Below are 17,511 nucleotides of genomic sequence, written 5' to 3' on the forward strand. Positions count from 1 at the left end.
AGAGGAAGCCGCAGAGGACCCTCCTCTCTACTGCTGGAGTCCAACAGCCACAGAGGACCCTCCTCTGCTGCTGGTGTCCGGAACCACAGGAGCTACTCTGCTTCTGGGGTCTGGTAGAAGAAGACCCTCCTTGCTGCTGGGTTCTGGCACCAGAGAACCCTCCTCTGCTGGTTGGGTCCATCAGCAGAGGACCATCCTATGCTGCTTTGGTGCGGAACAGAAGGACCCTCCTCTGCTGTTGGAGTCTGGCAACAATGGAGCCTCCTCAGCTGCTTTGGTCCATCAGCAGAGGACCCTTTTTTCTGCTGGGGTCTAGCACGACAGGACACTCGTCTCTGCTAGTTTCCAGTAGAGAGGAAGCAATAGAGGACCCACCCCTCTGCAGGAGTCTGGCAGCAGAGGACCCTCCTCTCCTTCTGGATTTCAGCAGCAGAGGACTTTCGACTGCTGATGGACCCGAGCAGAGAGAAACAGCAGAGGACCCTCTTCTCTTGCTGGACAGCAAAGAGAGGATGCAGCAGAAGAACCTCCTGTTCTCCTGGGGTCTGGCAGCAGAGGACCCTCCTCTCTGCTGGGGTCCGGAAGCAGAGGACTCTCCAAGCTGTTGTTGTTTGGCAGCAGAGGAACTTCTACAGTGCTGGAGTGCAGCAGAGAGGAAGTAGCATAGATACCTCCTCCATGCTGTGGTCCAGCCGCAGAGGACTCTCCTCTGCGGCTGGACCTCAGCAGAGAGGAAGATGCAGAGTATCCTCGTCTCATGCTGGACCCCAAAGAGAGGATGAAGCAGAGAACCCTGCTCTCTGCTGGGGTCCGGCAGCAGAGGACTCCTCCCTGTTGGGGTCAGGCAGCAGAGGACCTTCTTCCCTGCTGGGATCCGACAGCAGAGGACCCTCCTCTCAACTGGGTTCCGGCAACAGAGGACCTTCCTCCATGCTGTGGACTGGAAGCAGAGGACACTCCTCTGCTCCTGGGATCTGGCACCAGAGGATCCTCCTCTGCTGCTGAGGTCCGGCAGCAGAGGATTTTCCTCCCTGCTGGGGTATGGCAGCCGGGGAACCTCCTGCCTTCCGGGGACCAACAGCAGACCATTCTCCTCTTCTGCGGGACCCCTGCAATGAGGTGCTTCCCTGCTACTAGACCACAGCAGAGAAGAAGTTGCAGAGGACCCTCCCGTCATGCTGCACCTCAGGGAGAGGACGCAGGAGAATACACTCCTCTTCTGCTGGGGTCCGGCACCAGTGGACTCTCCTCTCTGCTGTACCCCAGCAGAGAGGAAGCTGCAGAGGACACTCCTCTCCAGGTGGGTATCAAACCGAGGAAGCAGTAGAGGACACTCCTGTTCTGCTGGGGTCCGGCATGGGTGGACCCTCCTCTCTTCTGTGGTCCTGCACCAGAGGATCCTCTTCCGCTCCTGGGGTTCCACACCAGAGGACCCACCTCCCTGCTGCTGGGGTCTGGGCCCAGAGGACACTCCTCTACTGCTGGGGTCTGACACCAGAATGACCTTCCTCTCTGCTGGGATCCGGTACCAGAGGACCCCCCTCATCTGCTGGCATCCGGTACTGTAGGAACTCCCCCTGCTGCTGGGATCCGTCAGCAGAAGACTAGCTTCTGCTGCTGATATCCAACAGCAGCGGATCCCCTTCTGCTGCTGTGGTCTGGCAGCAGAGGACCTTTCTCCCTTCTGAGGTCCTGCACCAGAAGACCCTACCAGGTTGCTCGGGTCGGGCACCAGAGGACCCAACTCTGCTGCTGGGGTCCGGCCACAAAGGTCCTTCCTCCTTGCTATGGTACAGCAGCAGAGGACCCTCCTCCCTGCTCGGGTACGGCAGAATAGGACCATCCTCTGCTGCTGGGGTCCGACACCAGAGAACACCTCTCTCTGCTGAGGTCCGAAACCAGAGTACCCTAATCTCTGCTGGGGTCGAGCAGCAGGGACCCTCCTTACTCCTGGGGTCCAGCAGCAGAGGACGCTGCTCTGCTGCTGGGTTCATACAGCAGAGGACCCTCCTGCCATCTGCGGTCCAACAGCCGATGACCCTCGTTTGCTTCTATTCCGGCATCAGAGGAACCTCCTGTGCTGCTCGGGTCCTGCATCAGAAGACTCCTCTCTGCAGGGGTCCGGAAGCAGAGGCCCCTCCTCCCGGCTGGGTTCAGGCACAGAGGACCATCCTCTCTGCTGGGGACTAGTACGAAAGACCCTCCTCCCAGCTGTGGTCCTGCAGCAGAGGACCTACCACTGCTGTTGTGCCCGGTAGCAGAGCACCCTCCTCTGCTTAGAAATCCCAGCAGAAAGGAAGCAGCAAAGGACCCTACTCTCTGCTTTGGTCCAGCAGCAAAGGACCCTCCTCTCTGCTGTGGCACAGCAGAGAGAAAGCAGAAGAGGAACCTTTACTCAGCTGGGGTCCCGCAGCAGAGGACCTTCCTCTTTTGCTGTGTTCCAGCAGCAGAGGATCCTCCTCCACTGCTGGACCCCTGCCTCCGAGGATCATCCTCTGCTGCTGGACCACAGCAGAGAGTAAGTTACAGAGGACACTCGTCTCCTGCTGGACCCCTAAGAGAGGACAAAGAGGAGGACCCTCCTCTGTGCTGGGTTCCGGCAGTAGAGGAAACTCCTCTGCTGTGGTCTGGCAGCATAGGACCTTCCTCTGCTAAGGGGTGCAGCAGCAGCGAACAACCCCCTTCTGCTGGGGTCCGGCACCAGAAGACCCTCCTAAGCAGCTGGGGTCCGGTAGCAGAGGTCCACCTCTGTTGAACCTCAGCAGAGAGGAAGCAGCAGAGGACACTCTTATCTGTTGGGGTCCGGCACCAGAGGACCCCCTTGTGCTACTGGGGTTTGGCAGCAGAGGACCCTGTACCCCTGCAGAAGAGGACCCTCCTCCCTGCTGGACCCCAAAGAGAGGACGCAGCAGAGGACATTCCTCTTCTACTGGTGTCCAGAAGCAGAGTACCCACCTCTTTCTGCTGGCTCCAGCAGCAGAGGATCCTCTCTGCAGTGGTCCGGTACCAGAGGAATATCCTCTGTGCTGTTATTTGGCAGCAGAGAACCTCCCCTCTCTTGGGGTCAGACAGCAGAGGAACCTCCTCTCTCCTGGGGTCCAGTACCTGAGGACCCGAGTATTCATTGGATCCCAGCAGAGAGGAAGCAGCAGAGGACCCTCCTCTTATACTTGCGTCCGGCAGCAGAGGACCACCTTCTTCTGCAAAGTTCTGGCATCAGAGGACGATCCTCTTTGCTGGGGTCCGGAAGCCTAGGACCCTCTTTTCTGCTGTGGTCTGGCATCAGAGGAACGTCCCCTGCTGGTGGGGTCCAGTACCAGAGGACTGCCTTCTGCTTCTGAGGTCCAGCAGCAGAGGACCCTCCTCTGCTGGACTCTGTCCTCTGCTGCTGGACGACAGAAGAGGGGAAGTTGCAGAGGACCCTCATTGCCTACTGGACCCCAAAAAGAGGACACTGCAGAAAACCCTACTCTTCTACTCGGGTCCAGCACCAGAGCACCCTCCTCTGCTGCTGGACCATAGCACAGAGGAAGTTGAAGAGGACCCTCATCCCCGACTGGGCCCCAAAGAGAGGAAACAGCAGGTGACCCTCTTCTAATGGCGTTAGCAGAGGAAGACCCTCCTCTGCTACTAGCGTCTGGCAAGAGAACACCCTCCTCTGTTGCTGGGGTCCAGCACCAGAGAACTCCCCTATGCTCCTGCTGTCCTACAGCAGAGAATCCTCCTTCTGCTGGGTTCCTGCAGCAGAGGACCCCCCTCTGCTGCTGGAGTCCGAAAGCAGAGTTCCTCCCTCTGCTGCTGTTTCTGGCACTAGAGGCCCCCTCACTGCTTCTGGGTTCCGGCACCAGAGGACCCCCCCTGCTGGGGACCAGCACCAGAGGAACCACTTGTGCTGCTGTGGTCCGGTACCCGAGGACTCTCCTCTCCTGCTGGGGTCGAGCAGAAGAGGACCCTCCACTCTGCTGGGGACCAGCAGCAGAGAACCGCCTTCTGCTGCTGGGGTGCTGCAGCAGAGAACCCCCTCTGCTCTTGGGGTCGAACACCAAAGGACCCGCCTCTGCTGTGTCTGGCAGCAGAGGACCCCCCTCTTGTGCTGGTGTCCGGGAGTGGAATTCCTCCCTCTGCTGCTGTGGTCGGGCACCAGAGGACCCCCCTCAGCTGTTGGGGTCTGCCACCACAGGACCCCCCTCTGTTGCTGGGGTCTGGCAGCAGACGACCTTCCTTCTGCTGTGTTCTGGTAGCAGAGGACCCTCCTCCCTGCAGGGATATGGCAGCAGAGGACCCTCATCTGCTGCTCGGGTGTGGTACCACAGGACCCTCCCCTGCTGCTGGGGTCCGGCAGCAGAGGACTGTCATCCCTGCTGAAGTCCGCAATGAGAGAACCCTCCTCCCTGCTGTGGTCCGGCTGCAGAAGACCCTGCTCTGTTGGTGGGGTCCGGCACCAGGGGACCCCCTCTCGTGCTGGTGTCCGGCACCACATGACCCTCCTCTGCTGCTGCGGTCTGGCAGCAGAGGAACCTCCTTCTGCTAGGTTCCTGCAGCAGAGGACCCTCCACTCTGCTGAGGTCCAGCACCAGAGGACCGCCTTCTGCTGCTGGGGTCTGGCAGCAGAGAACCCCCTCTGATCTTGGGGTCCGACACCAAAGGACCCTTCTATGCTACTGGGTCTGGCAGCAAAGGACCCTCCTTCTGTTGGGTCTGGCAGCAGAGGACCCCCCTCTTCTGCTGGTTTCCGGGAGTGGAGGTCCTCCCTCCTCACTGCTGTGGTCCGAAACCAGAGGACCCCCCTCAGCTGTTGGGGTCAGGCACCAGTGGACCCCCCTCTCTGCTGAGGTCCAGCCAAAGAGAACCCCCTCTGCTGCTTGGGTCGGGCACCAGAGGATACCCCTCTCTGCTTGGGTCCAGCAAAAGAGGACCCTCCTCTCTGCTGGGGTGGAGCAGCAGAATACCCTCCTCTCTGCTGCGGCCTGGCATTAGAAGACCCTCCACTGCTGCTGCGCCCAACAACAGAGGACCCTACTGTTCTGCTGGACCCCAGCTGAGAGGAAGCAGCAGAGGACCATCCTCTCTGCTGGTGTCTAGCATGAGAGGCCCCTTCTCTGCTGGGGTGCAGCAGAAAGGAAGCAGCAGAGGAGGTTCCTCTCAGCTGGAGTCCTGCAGCAGTGTACCCTCCTCTTCTTTCCTGTTCCAACAGCAGAGGACCTTCCTCTTCTTTCCTGTTCCAGCAGCAGAGGACCCTCCTCTCCTGCTGTCAGATCCCAGCAGTAGAGCAGCATCATCTCCTGCCTGACACAGCAGAGAGGAGGGTTCTCAGCTGCTGAACCCCAGCCTAGAGGAGTCTCCTCTGCTACGGGACCACAGCAGAGAGGAAGTTGCAGAGGACACTCATCTCCTGTTGGATCCCAAAGAGAGGACAAAGCACAGGACCCTAATCTTCGGCTGGGATCCGACAGATGAGGACCCTGTTTCTGCTGGGTTCCTGCAGCAGAGGACTCTCCTCCCTGCTGGGGTCCGGCACCAGCGGACCTCCTCTGCTGCTGGGGTCCGGCACCAGAAGACCCTCCTCCCTGCTGGGTTCTGGAGGCAACAGGGCTCTCTTCCCACGTGGGGTCTGGTGGCAGAGGACCACCCTCTCTGCTGGCTACAGCAGCAGAGCATCCACCACTGCTGCTGTTGTCTGAAACCAGATGACAACCTTCTCTGCTAGGGTCTAGCACCAGAGGACCCTCCTCTGCTGCTGGCGTCCGGCATCAGAAGATCCCCCTCTGCTGATGGGGTCCAGCACCAGAGGACCTCCCTATGCTCCTGGGGTCTGGCAGCAGAGAACACTCCTTCTGCTGGGTTCCTGCAGCAGAGAACTCCCCTCTGCTGCTAGGGTCCGGCACCAGAGGAACACCTTGTTCTGCTGTGGTGCAGTTCCCAAGTAATCTCCTCTCCTACTGGGGTCCAGCGGCAGAGGACCCTCCACTCTGCTGGTGTCCAGCACCAGATTACCGCCTTCTGCTGCTGGGGTGCGCTGGACCCCAGTGGAGAGGTAGCAGCAAAGGACCCTCCTCTCCTGCTGGACTCCTGCAGCAGAGGACCCGCCTCTGCTGTTGGACCACAGCATAGGGGAAGTTGCAGAGGAACCTTGTTTCCTACTGGACCCCAAAGAGAGGACACGCAGAGGATTCTACTCTTCTACTGGCGTCCTGCAGCAGAGGACCCTCCTCTTCTGCTGGGTTCCAGCAACAGAGAATCCTCCTCTCTGCTGTGGTCCGGCAGCAGAGTGCCTTCCTCTCTCCTGATGTCCGGCAGCAGAGGAAGTCCTCTCTGCTGAATTCCGGCAGCAGAGAGCCCCTTGTGCTGTTTGGGTCTGGCAGCAAAGAACCCCTTTCTGCTGCTGGGTTTTGGTACCAGAGGACCTCCTTGTCCTGCTGGGGTTTGGTAGCAAATGACACTCCTTATGCTGGGTTCTGGCAGCAGACAACACCCATGTTCTGCTGGGGTCCTGCAGCAGAGTTCCTCCCTCTGCTGTTGGTGTCTGGAAGCAAAGGACTCCCCTCTGATGCTAGGGTCTGGCAACAGATGACCCTCTCTGCTGCTGGGGTCTGGCAGCAGAGGACCCTCCTTCTGCTGGGTTCCTGCAGCTGAGTACCATCCTCCCTGCCTTGGTACAGCAGCAGAGTCCCTTCTCTCTGCTGGGGTCTGGCACAACACCCTACACTCTGCTGGGGTCCAGCAACAGATAACCCTCCTGTTGCTGGAATCCATCAACAGAGGACACCATTCCCTGCTGGGGTCCAGCACCACAGGACCCTCCTCTCAGCTTGCTCGACCAGCAGAGGATCTTCATCTCTGCTGGGGCCCGGCACCAGAGGACAATCCTCTACTGCTCAGGTCAGACAGCAGAGGACACTCCTCCCTGCTGTGGTCTGGCAACAGAGGACCCTCCTTTGCTTTTAGGGTTCTGGCACCAGAGGACCTCCCTCTCTGCTGGGGTCCAGCAACAGAGGATCTTTCTCTGTGCTGGGGTGTTTCACCAGATGACACCCCTCTCTGCTGGGGTCCAGCACAGGACGACCCTCCTACGTGCTGGAGTCCCCCAGCAGAGCACCCTCTTCTCCTGGGGTCTAGCACGAGAGGACCCTCCTTCTCTTCTGGGTTCCTGCAGTGCAGGACCCTGCTCTCTGCTGGGGTACGGCAGCAGAGTACCCTACTCTCTGCCGTGGTCCCACACCAGAGACCCCTTCTCTGCTGCTGGGACTGGCAGCAGAGAACCATTCTCCCTGCTGTTTTACGGCAGAAGAGGATGCTCTACTGCTGCTGGGGTCTGGTAGTAGAGGACCCTTCACTCTGTAGGACCCCAGCAGAGAGGCGAGTTCTCTGCTGCTTCCTCTCTGCTGGGGTCCGACAGCACCAGAGGACCCTCCACTGCTGCTGGGGTCTAGCATCAGAGTACCCCCCTCTGTAGCTTGGTTCCGGCACCAGAGGACCCACCTCTGCTGATGGTGCCGGCAGCAGAAGACCCTACTCCCTGCTGTTTTCCAGCACCAGAGCACCCTGCTCTGCTGGGGTCTGGAAACAGAAGACCCTCCACTCTGTTGGACCCCAGCAGAGAGGTAGCAGCAAAGGTGCCGCCTCTCTGATGGTTTCCGGCAGCCGAGGACCCTCCTCTCCTACTGGGGCCGGGCAGCAGAGGACCATCGTCCCTGTTGAGGTCCAGAAGAATGAACCCTCCTCCCTGCTGTGGTCCGGCAGCAGAGGACCCCCTCTCTGCACTGGTCTAGCACAAGAGGACCCTCTTCTGTGCTGGGGTCCAGCACCAGAGGAAGCAGCACAGTAACCTCCACTCTGCTGGGGTCCTGCAGCAGATGACACACCACTTCTGCTGGGTTTAAGCAGCAGAGTTCCTACTCTCCTGCGGGACACCTGCATCATAGGACCCTCCTCTGCTGCTGGACCCCAGCAGAGAGGAAGTACAGAGGACACTCAACTCCTGTTCGACCCCAAAGAGAGGATGCTGCAGAGGAACCTCCTCTTCTGCTGGGGTCCGGCAGCAGAGGACCATGCTCTCTGCTGGGTCTCGCAGCAGAGAACACTCCTCTCTGCTGGGGTCTGGCAACAGAGGACCCTACTCCCTGCTGGGGCCTGGCAGCCGAGGACCCACCTCCCTGCTGGGATTCAGGCTTTCTCTGCTGCTGGGGTCCGGCCACAGAGGAACCTCGTTCCTGCTGTGTCCGGCAGCAGAGGATTCTCCTTCCTGCTGGATTCAGACAGCAGAGGAACCTCCTCTGCTGAATGAACATAGCAGACATAAAGCATCAGATGACCCTCTTCTCTTCTGGGGTCCAGCATCAGAGACCCTGCTTTCTGCTGGACCCCAGCACAGAGAAAGCCGCAGAGGACAATCCTCTCTGCTGAGGTACAACAATAGAGTACCCTCCTCTCTGCTGGGGTCCGGCAACAGAAGACCCTCATCTGCTGCTGATGTCCAGCAGCAGATGCCCATCCTCTGCTTTTGGTGTCCGGCAGCATAAGACACTCCTCTCCGTTGGACCCCATCAAAGAGGAATCAGCAGAGGACCATCCTCTCTACTGGGGTACAGCAGTAGAGGACCCTCCTCTCTGTTGAGGTCCATCCCCAGAGGATCCACCTCTCTGCTGGGGTCCAGCAGAGAAGAAGCAGCAGAGGACTCTCTTCTATGCTGGAGCCCAGAGGAGGACCCTCATCTCTGCTGGCGTCCGGCAGGAGAGGACCATCCTCTTCTGCTGGGGTCCGGCAGCACAAGATCCTCCTCTCTGCTGCTGCCTGGCACCATAGGTTCCCCCTCACTGCTGTTTTCCTGCAGAGAGAAAGGAGCAGAGGACAATCCTCTTCTGTTGGACAATAAAGAAGGAAGCAGCAGGGGACCCTCCTGTTCTGCTGGGTCTGGCAACAGGGGACCCTCCTTCCTTCTGTGGTCCGGCAGCAGATGACACTCGTCCCTGCGGGGTCCGGCAGTAGAGGACACTCGTCCCTGCAGGGTCCGGCAGCAGAAAACTTCCCTGTTCTGCAGGGATCCGGCACCAGAGAACACCTCTCTGCTGGGGTCCGGCAGCAGAGGGTCCTACTCTACTGCTGGGGTCCGGAAAAATAGGACCCTCCTCTCCGTTGGACCCCAGTGGAGAGGAATTAGCAGAGGACCGTCCTCTCTGCTTGAGTCCAGCAGTAGAGTACTCTCCTCTCTGCTGGGTTCCAGCACCAGAGGACTCTCCTCACTGCGGGTGTCCAGCATAGACGAAGCAACAGAGGACCCTCCTCTCTGCTGGGGTCCAGCAGAAGAAGACCCTCTTCTTTACTGGGGTCTGACAGCAGATTACACTCCTGTATTGCTGGGGTACCGATGCAGAGGACCCACTTCCCTGCTGGGGTCTGGCAGCAGTTGACACTCCACTTTGCCTTGCTTCCAGCAGCTGAGGACCCTCCTCTCCTGCTGAACCCCTGCAGAAGATGACCCTCCTCTGCTGCAGGATCTCAGCAGAGAAGAAGTTCTAAAGGAACCTCGTTACCTCATGGACTTCAAAGAGAGGCCACAGCAGAGGACCCTCCTCTTATGTTGTGATCGGGGAGCAGAGGACCCTCTTCTTCTGCTGGGGTCCGGCAACAGAGGTCCCTTCGCTCTGCTGGGTCCAGTAGCAGAGGACCCACTCACTGCTGGGGTCCGGAAGCAGTGGACCTCCTCTGCTGGACCCCAGCAGGGAGGAAGCAGCAGAGGACCTCCTCTCTTCTGTGATCCAGCACCAGAGGACACTTCTCTCTGCTCTGCCAAAACAAAGAGGAAGCAGCAGAGGACCCACCTCTCTGCCTGGGTTCGGCACCATATGACGTTCCTCTCTGCTGGGTCTAGCACATGAGGACCATCGTCTGTGCTAGGGTCCAGCGAGTAAAATGCTGCAGGGGACCCTTCTCTCTGCTGGAGTCCAGCAGCCAAGGACCCTCCTATCCTGCTGAACACCAAAGAGAGGAAGCAGGAGAGGACCTCTCTGCTGGGGTCAGGCTCCAGAAGACACTCCTTCCTGCTGGGGACAGGCAGCTGAGGACCCTGGTCTCTGCTGGGGTACAGCAGAAGAAGACCCCCCTCCGCTGCAGGTGTTCAGCATCAGAGTAACCTCCCCTCTGCTGGGGTGCGGCTGCAGAGGACCCTGTTCTCTGCTGTGTTCCTGCAGCAAAGGAGCCTCCTCTCTGCTGGGGTCCGACAGTAGTGGAATCTCTCTCTGCTGGGTTCCGGCACCAGAGGATCCTCCTCTGCTGCTGGGGTCCGGTACAACAGGACCATCCTCCCTGCTTTTGTCCGGCACCAGAGGACCGTCATCTGCTCCTAGGGTCCTGCATCAGAGTACCCTCCTCTGCTGCTTGGAAACTCCTCTGCTGCAAAGGAAACTCCTCTCTGCTGGGGTCCTGCAGCACAGGACCCTCCTCTCTGCTGAGTTCCAGCACCAGAGGACCTTCTTCGCTGCTAGGATCCAGCACCAGAAGACCCTCCTCTCTGTTGGGTCCGATATCCGAGAATCCTCCTCTATGCTGGCTTCCGGCAGTAGAGGACCCTCTTTTCTGCTGGGGTCCTGCAGCACAGGACCCTCCTCTCTTTTTGGGTCTGCCAGCAGAGGACGCTCCTTCCTGCTGGGGTCTGGCAGCAGAGGACCTTCATCCATGCTGGAGAGCCTTGGTGGAGCGTCCTGCACTGAGTGCTGGTGGCCACGAGAGGGCGCCCAAATCCGCCGTTCGTTCTATCTTTTCTTTTTTTCTTTTCTTATTTACACATTTATTTATTTTATTCCAAGTTCAGATATACAGAGAGGAGGAGAGACAGAGAGGAAGAACTTCCGTCCGATGAGTCACTCCCCAAGTGAGCCACAATGGCTGGTGCATGCCGATCCAAAGCCAGGAACCTGGAGCCTGTTCTAGATCTCCCATGTAGGTGCAAGTTTCCAAAGCTTTGGGCAGTCTCTACTGCTTTCCCAGGCCACAATCAGGGATCTGGTTGGGAAGTGGAGCAGCCGGGATTAGAACCGGTGCCCATATGAGATCCCAGCTCGTTCAAGGTGATGACGTTAGTTGCAAGGCTACCGCGCTGGGCCACAAGCTGCCCTTTCTACCCCTGGTGGGCTCAGGCCTTCTGACCTCTAGACAGTCCAACCCGAGCCATCCTAGCATCAGGTGGGGGTCCCGGACAGTATTCTGGTACACGTGCTGTTGAAAGATCAGGGCTCCAAGGCCGAACAGCTCACATACCAAAGCCCAGGAGGGGTGCAGGACGTTTGGGGCCTAGCATCAGCCCAGGCCTCTGTGATAGGAAGTGTCAGGGTGCCTTTAATAGCAGGGCACTTAAAGAACCCTGGGAGATGGACTCTCACATCAGCATGCCCACAGGCCCTCAGGGAGCTGGAGTCCCATGCCTGCATCCTCAGAGCCCTCTGAGAGCTGGTGTTAAACACCAGCACACTGGGGTTGTACTTCGCCAGATGAGGTCCCGGGAAACCTTACCGCCAACCACATTCCTTGCAGAGCACCCAACATGCAGACTCCGGGAATTCTTTGGCAAGTGGAGCATCTCCCTGATGGGCTGCCAACAGGGCTTCATGGACCTTGTTTTTTTTATTACAAAGTCCGAGATACAGAGAGGAGGAGAGACAGAGAGGAAGATCTTCTGTCCAATGATTCACTCTCCAAGTGAGCCGCAATGGCTGGTGCATGCCAATCAGAAGCTGGGGACTTGGAACCTCTTCCATGTGGGTGCAGGGTCCCAAAGCTTTGGGCCGTCCTCGACTGCTTTGCCATGCCACAAGCAGGGAGCTGGATGGGAAGTGGAGCAGCCGGGATTAGAACCAGTGCCCATATGGGATCCCGGTGCGTTCAAGGCAAGGACTTTGGCCACTAGGCAACGCTGATGGACCCCGGCTTCATGTATTTTTGCATGTGTTGGGTGGTGGTTAGGGTGATACACTACTCGGCCTGCCTTGGCCTAGCTGAGTGGTGTCTGGGCATGTGGGCTCCTAAGCCAGGAGCCAGGTGGATGGGCAAGTAGGCACCAGAGGTCAACAGCCATCTGCAATAGGAAGTCCCAGGCCCTAGCTGCTAAAGAAAGCATCCTGCAACATGCAGCCCTGCTCCCCAGAACATATGATGATGGCCGGGGAGCCACCAAGGCCCGCACAAGGTAGGGCTTTCAGGGCCTGTGCTTCCTGCACACAACAGGGTGCACAAAGCTGCCTTTCCTATCTCTAGCTAGCACTTGAGGGGTCAGCCATCCCTGTCATGTGCTTTGGAGGCAGGAATTTGGCCTCACAGCCTCCAGCCAGATGCTGCTGCCCTCTTGTTCACCAGGGAATGCTTCACCCTCCTCCATGGATCCTTCTGGATTCAAGACTCTTCCTCCTGCTGGTCAGCTGTGGACCTTCGGCCGCCGCTGATGTGCCATCTTCCACAAGACATCCCAACAGCTGACATCTGTTCTTCACAGAGGTCCTTCTCCCCAGGACAGGTAGAGTAGCAACATGCCTGGATCCCTCATCTGTACTGGCTGCTCTCACAGCACGGAACGGCATAAGTTGTGTAAGCCAGGGCGACAGGCACCTTCAGCAGCCTGGTGAAGGAGCTGCTGAAGGGTCCCGCAAGGATTGGTGTGGTGTGGTGTGGTGCAGGGAATTGTCCCAGTGGGTCAAGCCTCAGCCTGCCAGGTGGATGGCCTGTACGGGTGCTGCTTCAAATCCTGGCTGATTCCCCTGCAGTCCAGCTCCCTGCCGATCCTCCTGGGAGAGCAGCGGAGGATGCTGCAGGGGCTTGTGCCCCTGTGCCTGTGTGCCCCTGTGCCCCTTTGGGAGATCTGGAGGGAGCTCCTGGTTCCTGGGCTTGTCCTGACCCAGCCACAGCTGGCTCTGGTGGTGGTCCTTGGGGATGTGAGCCAGCAGATGCAAGAAAGATTCTGTCTCTCCCTCTCTGTTCCTCTGTGCTTCCAAGAAAAGAGGACAGAGGGAGGCAGGAGGGAGGAAGGAAAACACAGAAAGCTGCTGGCCTCCTGCGAGGGAGCATGCTGTGTGCTGTGCTGTGACTCTAGACTGCTTATAGCTGTCATTGCAGACCCCCAGGGTGTGCATATGGCTTCCGTCATTGGACTTGTGTGCAAGCTCTAAAAAGAGTGTCCTTGAGAGCAAATGCCTCTCTGAGCTGGGGTGCTTCCATTGATTTGGCAGGAGAGCCTTGGATGAGCATCCTGCAGTGAGTCCTGGTGGCCATGAGGGTACCCGATGCTGCCCTACCTTTTTTTTTTTTTTAAACCGATTTATGTATTTTATTCCAAAGTCAGATATTCAGAGAGGAGAAGAGACAGAGAGAAAGATCTTCCGTCCGATGATTCACTCTCCAAATGAGCCGCAAGAGCTGGTCCCCTGGGGACCCACTCTGCTGGGGCCTCAGTAAGAGGGACCCTTGGCCCCCCCCTCCATCCCCTCCCTATCTGCTGGGGCATCTGCAAGATGGTCCATCTCATGAGCCCCTCTCCCTCGGTCTCAGCGAGATGGTCCTCGTCGGACCCCCATCTCTCTCTATCTGGGCTTCAGCTAGTGGGACCACCTCGGACCCATTCCTCGCTGCTGGGGCCCCAGTGAGAGGGTCCCCTCTGGAATCCCTCTGCTGGGGCCTCAGAGAGAGGGACCCCCGGTGCAACCTACACTCTGTGCTGGGGCCTCAGCGAGAGAGATCCTCAGAGCACGACCCTCTCTCTGTGTTGGGGACTCAGCCAGAGGGTCCCCCTCAAGACCCTGTTTTCTGGGGCCTCAGTGAGAGGGATCCCTGAGTCCCACACTCTCTCTGCTGGGTCCTCCGCGAGAGGGTCCCCCTGGGAACCACCTCTCCTGGGGACGCATGAGAGGGAACCCCTCGGGACCCCTTCTGTTGGGTAATCAGAAAGGGGGAACCCTGGCGACCATTCTCTCTCTGCTGGGGCCTCAGTGAGAGGATCCCCCTTGGTAATCCCTCTGCTGGGGCCTCAGCGAGGGGGAACCCCGGCGACCCCCTCTGCTGGGGCCTCTGCTAGAGGGACACCCGGAGCCACCTAACCTCTCTGCTGGGGTCTCAGCGAAAAGGGACCACTCGGGACCCACTCTGCTGGAGCCTCAGCGAGAGTGTCTCCCTCGGGACCCCCTCTGTTGGGGCCTCAGTGAGGGGGAACCCCAGTGACCCCATTTGCTTGGGCCTCAGCTAGAGGGACACCCGGAGCCATCTAACCTCTCTGCTGGGGCCTAGGCGAGAAGGTACAACTCGGGACACTCTTTGCTGGAGCCTCAGCGAGATGGACCACCGGAGCCCCCTTCCCTCTCTGTTGATGCCTCAGCAGGAAGGTCTCACTCTGGACCCTCTTTGCTGGAGCCTCAGCGAGAGTGTCCCCCTCGGACCCCTCCTCTCTCAATGCTGTGGCCTCAGTGAGAGGATTCCACTCAGGACGGGCTCTGCTGGGGCCTCAGCGAGATGGTCCCCCCAGACCCCCCTCTCTCTCTGCCTGGGCCTCAACGAGAGAGATCATCAGAGCCCGACCCTCTCTCTGTTGGGGACTCAGCCAGAGGGTCCGCTCAGGACCCCGTCTTCTGGGGCCTCAGGGAGAGGAACCTCTGAGTCCCACTAACTCTCTGCTGGGTCCTCTGCGAGAAGAACCCCAGAGCCCCACTCACTCGATGCCGGGGCCTCAGTGAGATGGACTCACAACCACCCCTTTCTCTCTCTCTCTCTGATGGGGCCTCAGCGAGAGTGTTCCCTCGGGATCCCATCTGTTGGGGCCTCATCGAGAGGGACTCCCTTGAGAGCCCCTCTGCTGGTGTTTCAGCGAGAGGGTCCCCCAGCGCCCCCCTCTGCTGCTGAGGCCTGAGCGAGGACTCCCAAGCACACCACCATCTCTGCTGGGGCCACAGCGAGAGAGTCCCCAGCGGGACACCCCCTCCCTCTCCGCTGGAGCCTAAGCGAGAAGGTACCCCTCGGAACCCCCTCTGCTGGGATCAGCGAGAGGTTCCTTCTCAGACCCCCCTTTCTCTCTGCTGGGGCCTCAGCAAGAGGGTCACCCTGGGGAACCAGTGAGATGGACCCCCGAGCACCCCTCCATCTCTGCTGGAGCCTCAGCAGGAAGGTAACCCTCGGGACCCCCTCTCCTCAGGCCTCAGGAAGAGGGTCCCCCTCGGATACCCCCTCCATCTCTGCTGGGGCCTCATCGAGAGGAACTCCCTTGAGACACCCTCTACTGGGGCCTCATCGAGAGGGTTTCCCAGCGCCCCCTCCCTCGCTGCTGGGGCCTCAGCGAGAGGGTCTCCATAGGGACCCCTCTGCTGGGGCCTCAGAGAGAGGGACAATTGACATCCCCCCCCCTCTCTCTTTACTGAGGCCCAGAGAGAAGTTAGCACTTGGACCCCCCCCTGTCTCTGCTGGGGCCTCAGTGAGGGACCCCCTAGGGACCCCCTCTGCTGGGGCCTCAGTGAGAGGAACCCCTGGCGACTCCTCCCTCACTGCTGGGTCTCAGCAAAAGAGACCACTCGGGACCCCCTGTACTGGGGCCTCAGCGAGATTGTCCACCTTGGGACCTCTTCTGCTGGGGCCATAGCAAGAGGGTCCCCTTCGGACCGCACATCTCTGTCTGCTGGGACCTCAGCGAGGGTGTCCCCCTTGGGACCCCCTCAGCTGGGGCATCAGCAAGAAGAACCCTCACGCTGCTGGTGCCTCAGCGAGAGGGTCCCTCTCCGAACCCATTCTGCTGGGGCCTCAGCGAGAGGGACCCCCGTCCTCCTCTCTCTCTCTCTCTGTTTCTGCTGGGGCCTCAGTGAGAGGGTCCCCCTCGGGACTCCATTGCTAGGGACTCAGCAAGAGGGACCAGCACAGCCCACCTACCTAGCTGCTGGGGCCTCAGTGAGTGTCACCCTGGGGAGCCCCTCTGCTGGGGCCTCTGTGAGAGTGTGTTCCTCGGACCCTCCCTCTCTCTGCTGGGGCCTCTGTGAGAGGGTCCCACTCGGGACAACCTCTGCTGGGGCCTCAGCGAGAGGGAACCTTTCTCTGCTGGGGCCTAAGCGAGAATGACCCTCCCAGCCAGAGAGGGCCTCTGGGAGAGGGTCCCTTTCGGGACCCCGCCTGCTGGGGCCTAAGCGAGAGGGACCCCCAGAGCACCCTCCCTCGCTGCTAGGGCCTCAGTGATACTGACCCCAGCTCCCCTCCATCTCTGCTGGGACCTCAGTGAGAGGGTCCCCCTCTTACGCCCCCTCCCTCTCTGCTGGAGCCTCAGCGAGAAGGTACCCTTCAGGGCCCCTCTGCTGGGCCTCAGGAAGAGGGTCCACCTCGGACACCGCCTCCGTCTCTGCTGGAGCCTCAATGAGAGGGTTACCCTCTGGAGCCCCTCTGCCTGGGCTTCAGCTAGAGGCACCCCCGGCAACCACTCTCTTGCTGCTGGGGCCTCAGCAAGAGGGTCCTCCTCTGGAATCCCTCTGCTGGGGCCTCAGCGAGAGGGACCCCTGGTGCCACCTACCCTCTCTGCTGGGTCCTCAGCGAGAGGATACCCCTCAGGACCCCCTGTGCTGGGGCCTCAGTGAGATGCACCCCCGGAGTCCCCTCCTTAGCTGCTGGGGCCTCAGGGTGAGGGTCACCTTCAGACCCTCCCACCCTCACTGCTGGGGACTCAGTGAGAGAGCCCCACTCGGGACAACCTCTACTGGGGCCACAGCAAGATTGTCCCTCTCGGGACCCCGTCTGCTGGGGCCTCAGTTAGAGGGACCCTCCCAGCCAGAGCCTCTATCTCTACTGGGGCCTCTGAGAGAGGGTCCCTCTCGGGACCCCGTCTGCTGCGGCATAAGCGAGTGGGACTCCCAGAGTCCCCCTCCCTAGCTGCTGGGGCCTCAGCGAGACGAACCCCCGAGCACCCCTCCATCTCTGCTGGGACCTCAGTGACAGCGTCCGCCTCGGACACGCCCTCCCTCTCTGCTGGAGCCTCAGCAGGAAGGTAACCCTTGGGACCCCATGTTCTCGGGCCTCAGGAAGACGGTACCCCTCTCATAACCCCTCTGTCTCTGTTGGAGCCTCAACAAGAGGGTCACACTCTGGAGCCCCTCTGCTGGGCCTCAGCAAAAGGGACCCCGGTGCTCCCCTCCCTCGCTGCTGGGGCCGCAGAGAGAGGGTCACCCTCGCAACCCCCTCTGCTGGGTCCAGAGCGAGAGGTTTTCCTTCGGGACCACCTCTGCTGGTGCCACAGTAAGATCGTCCACCTTGGGACCTCTCCTGCTGGGGCCTCAGCAAGAGGGTCCCCCTTGAGACCCACTCTGCTGGGGCTTCAGGGAGAAGGTCCCCCTCGGACCCTCCCTTCCTTGCTGCTCGGGCCTCAGCGAGAGGTTCCCCCTCGGGACCCAGTCTGCTCTGGCTTCAGGGAGAAGGACCATCAGCCGCCTCTCTCTCTCTCTCTCTCTCTCTCTCTCTCTCTCTCTCTCTCTCTCTCTCTACCTGCTGGGGCCTCAGTGAGAAGGTCCTGCTCG

Source organism: Ochotona princeps, chromosome 2 (genome assembly GCF_030435755.1).
Source record: "Ochotona princeps isolate mOchPri1 chromosome 2, mOchPri1.hap1, whole genome shotgun sequence".
Lineage (NCBI taxonomy): Eukaryota > Metazoa > Chordata > Mammalia > Lagomorpha > Ochotonidae > Ochotona > Ochotona princeps.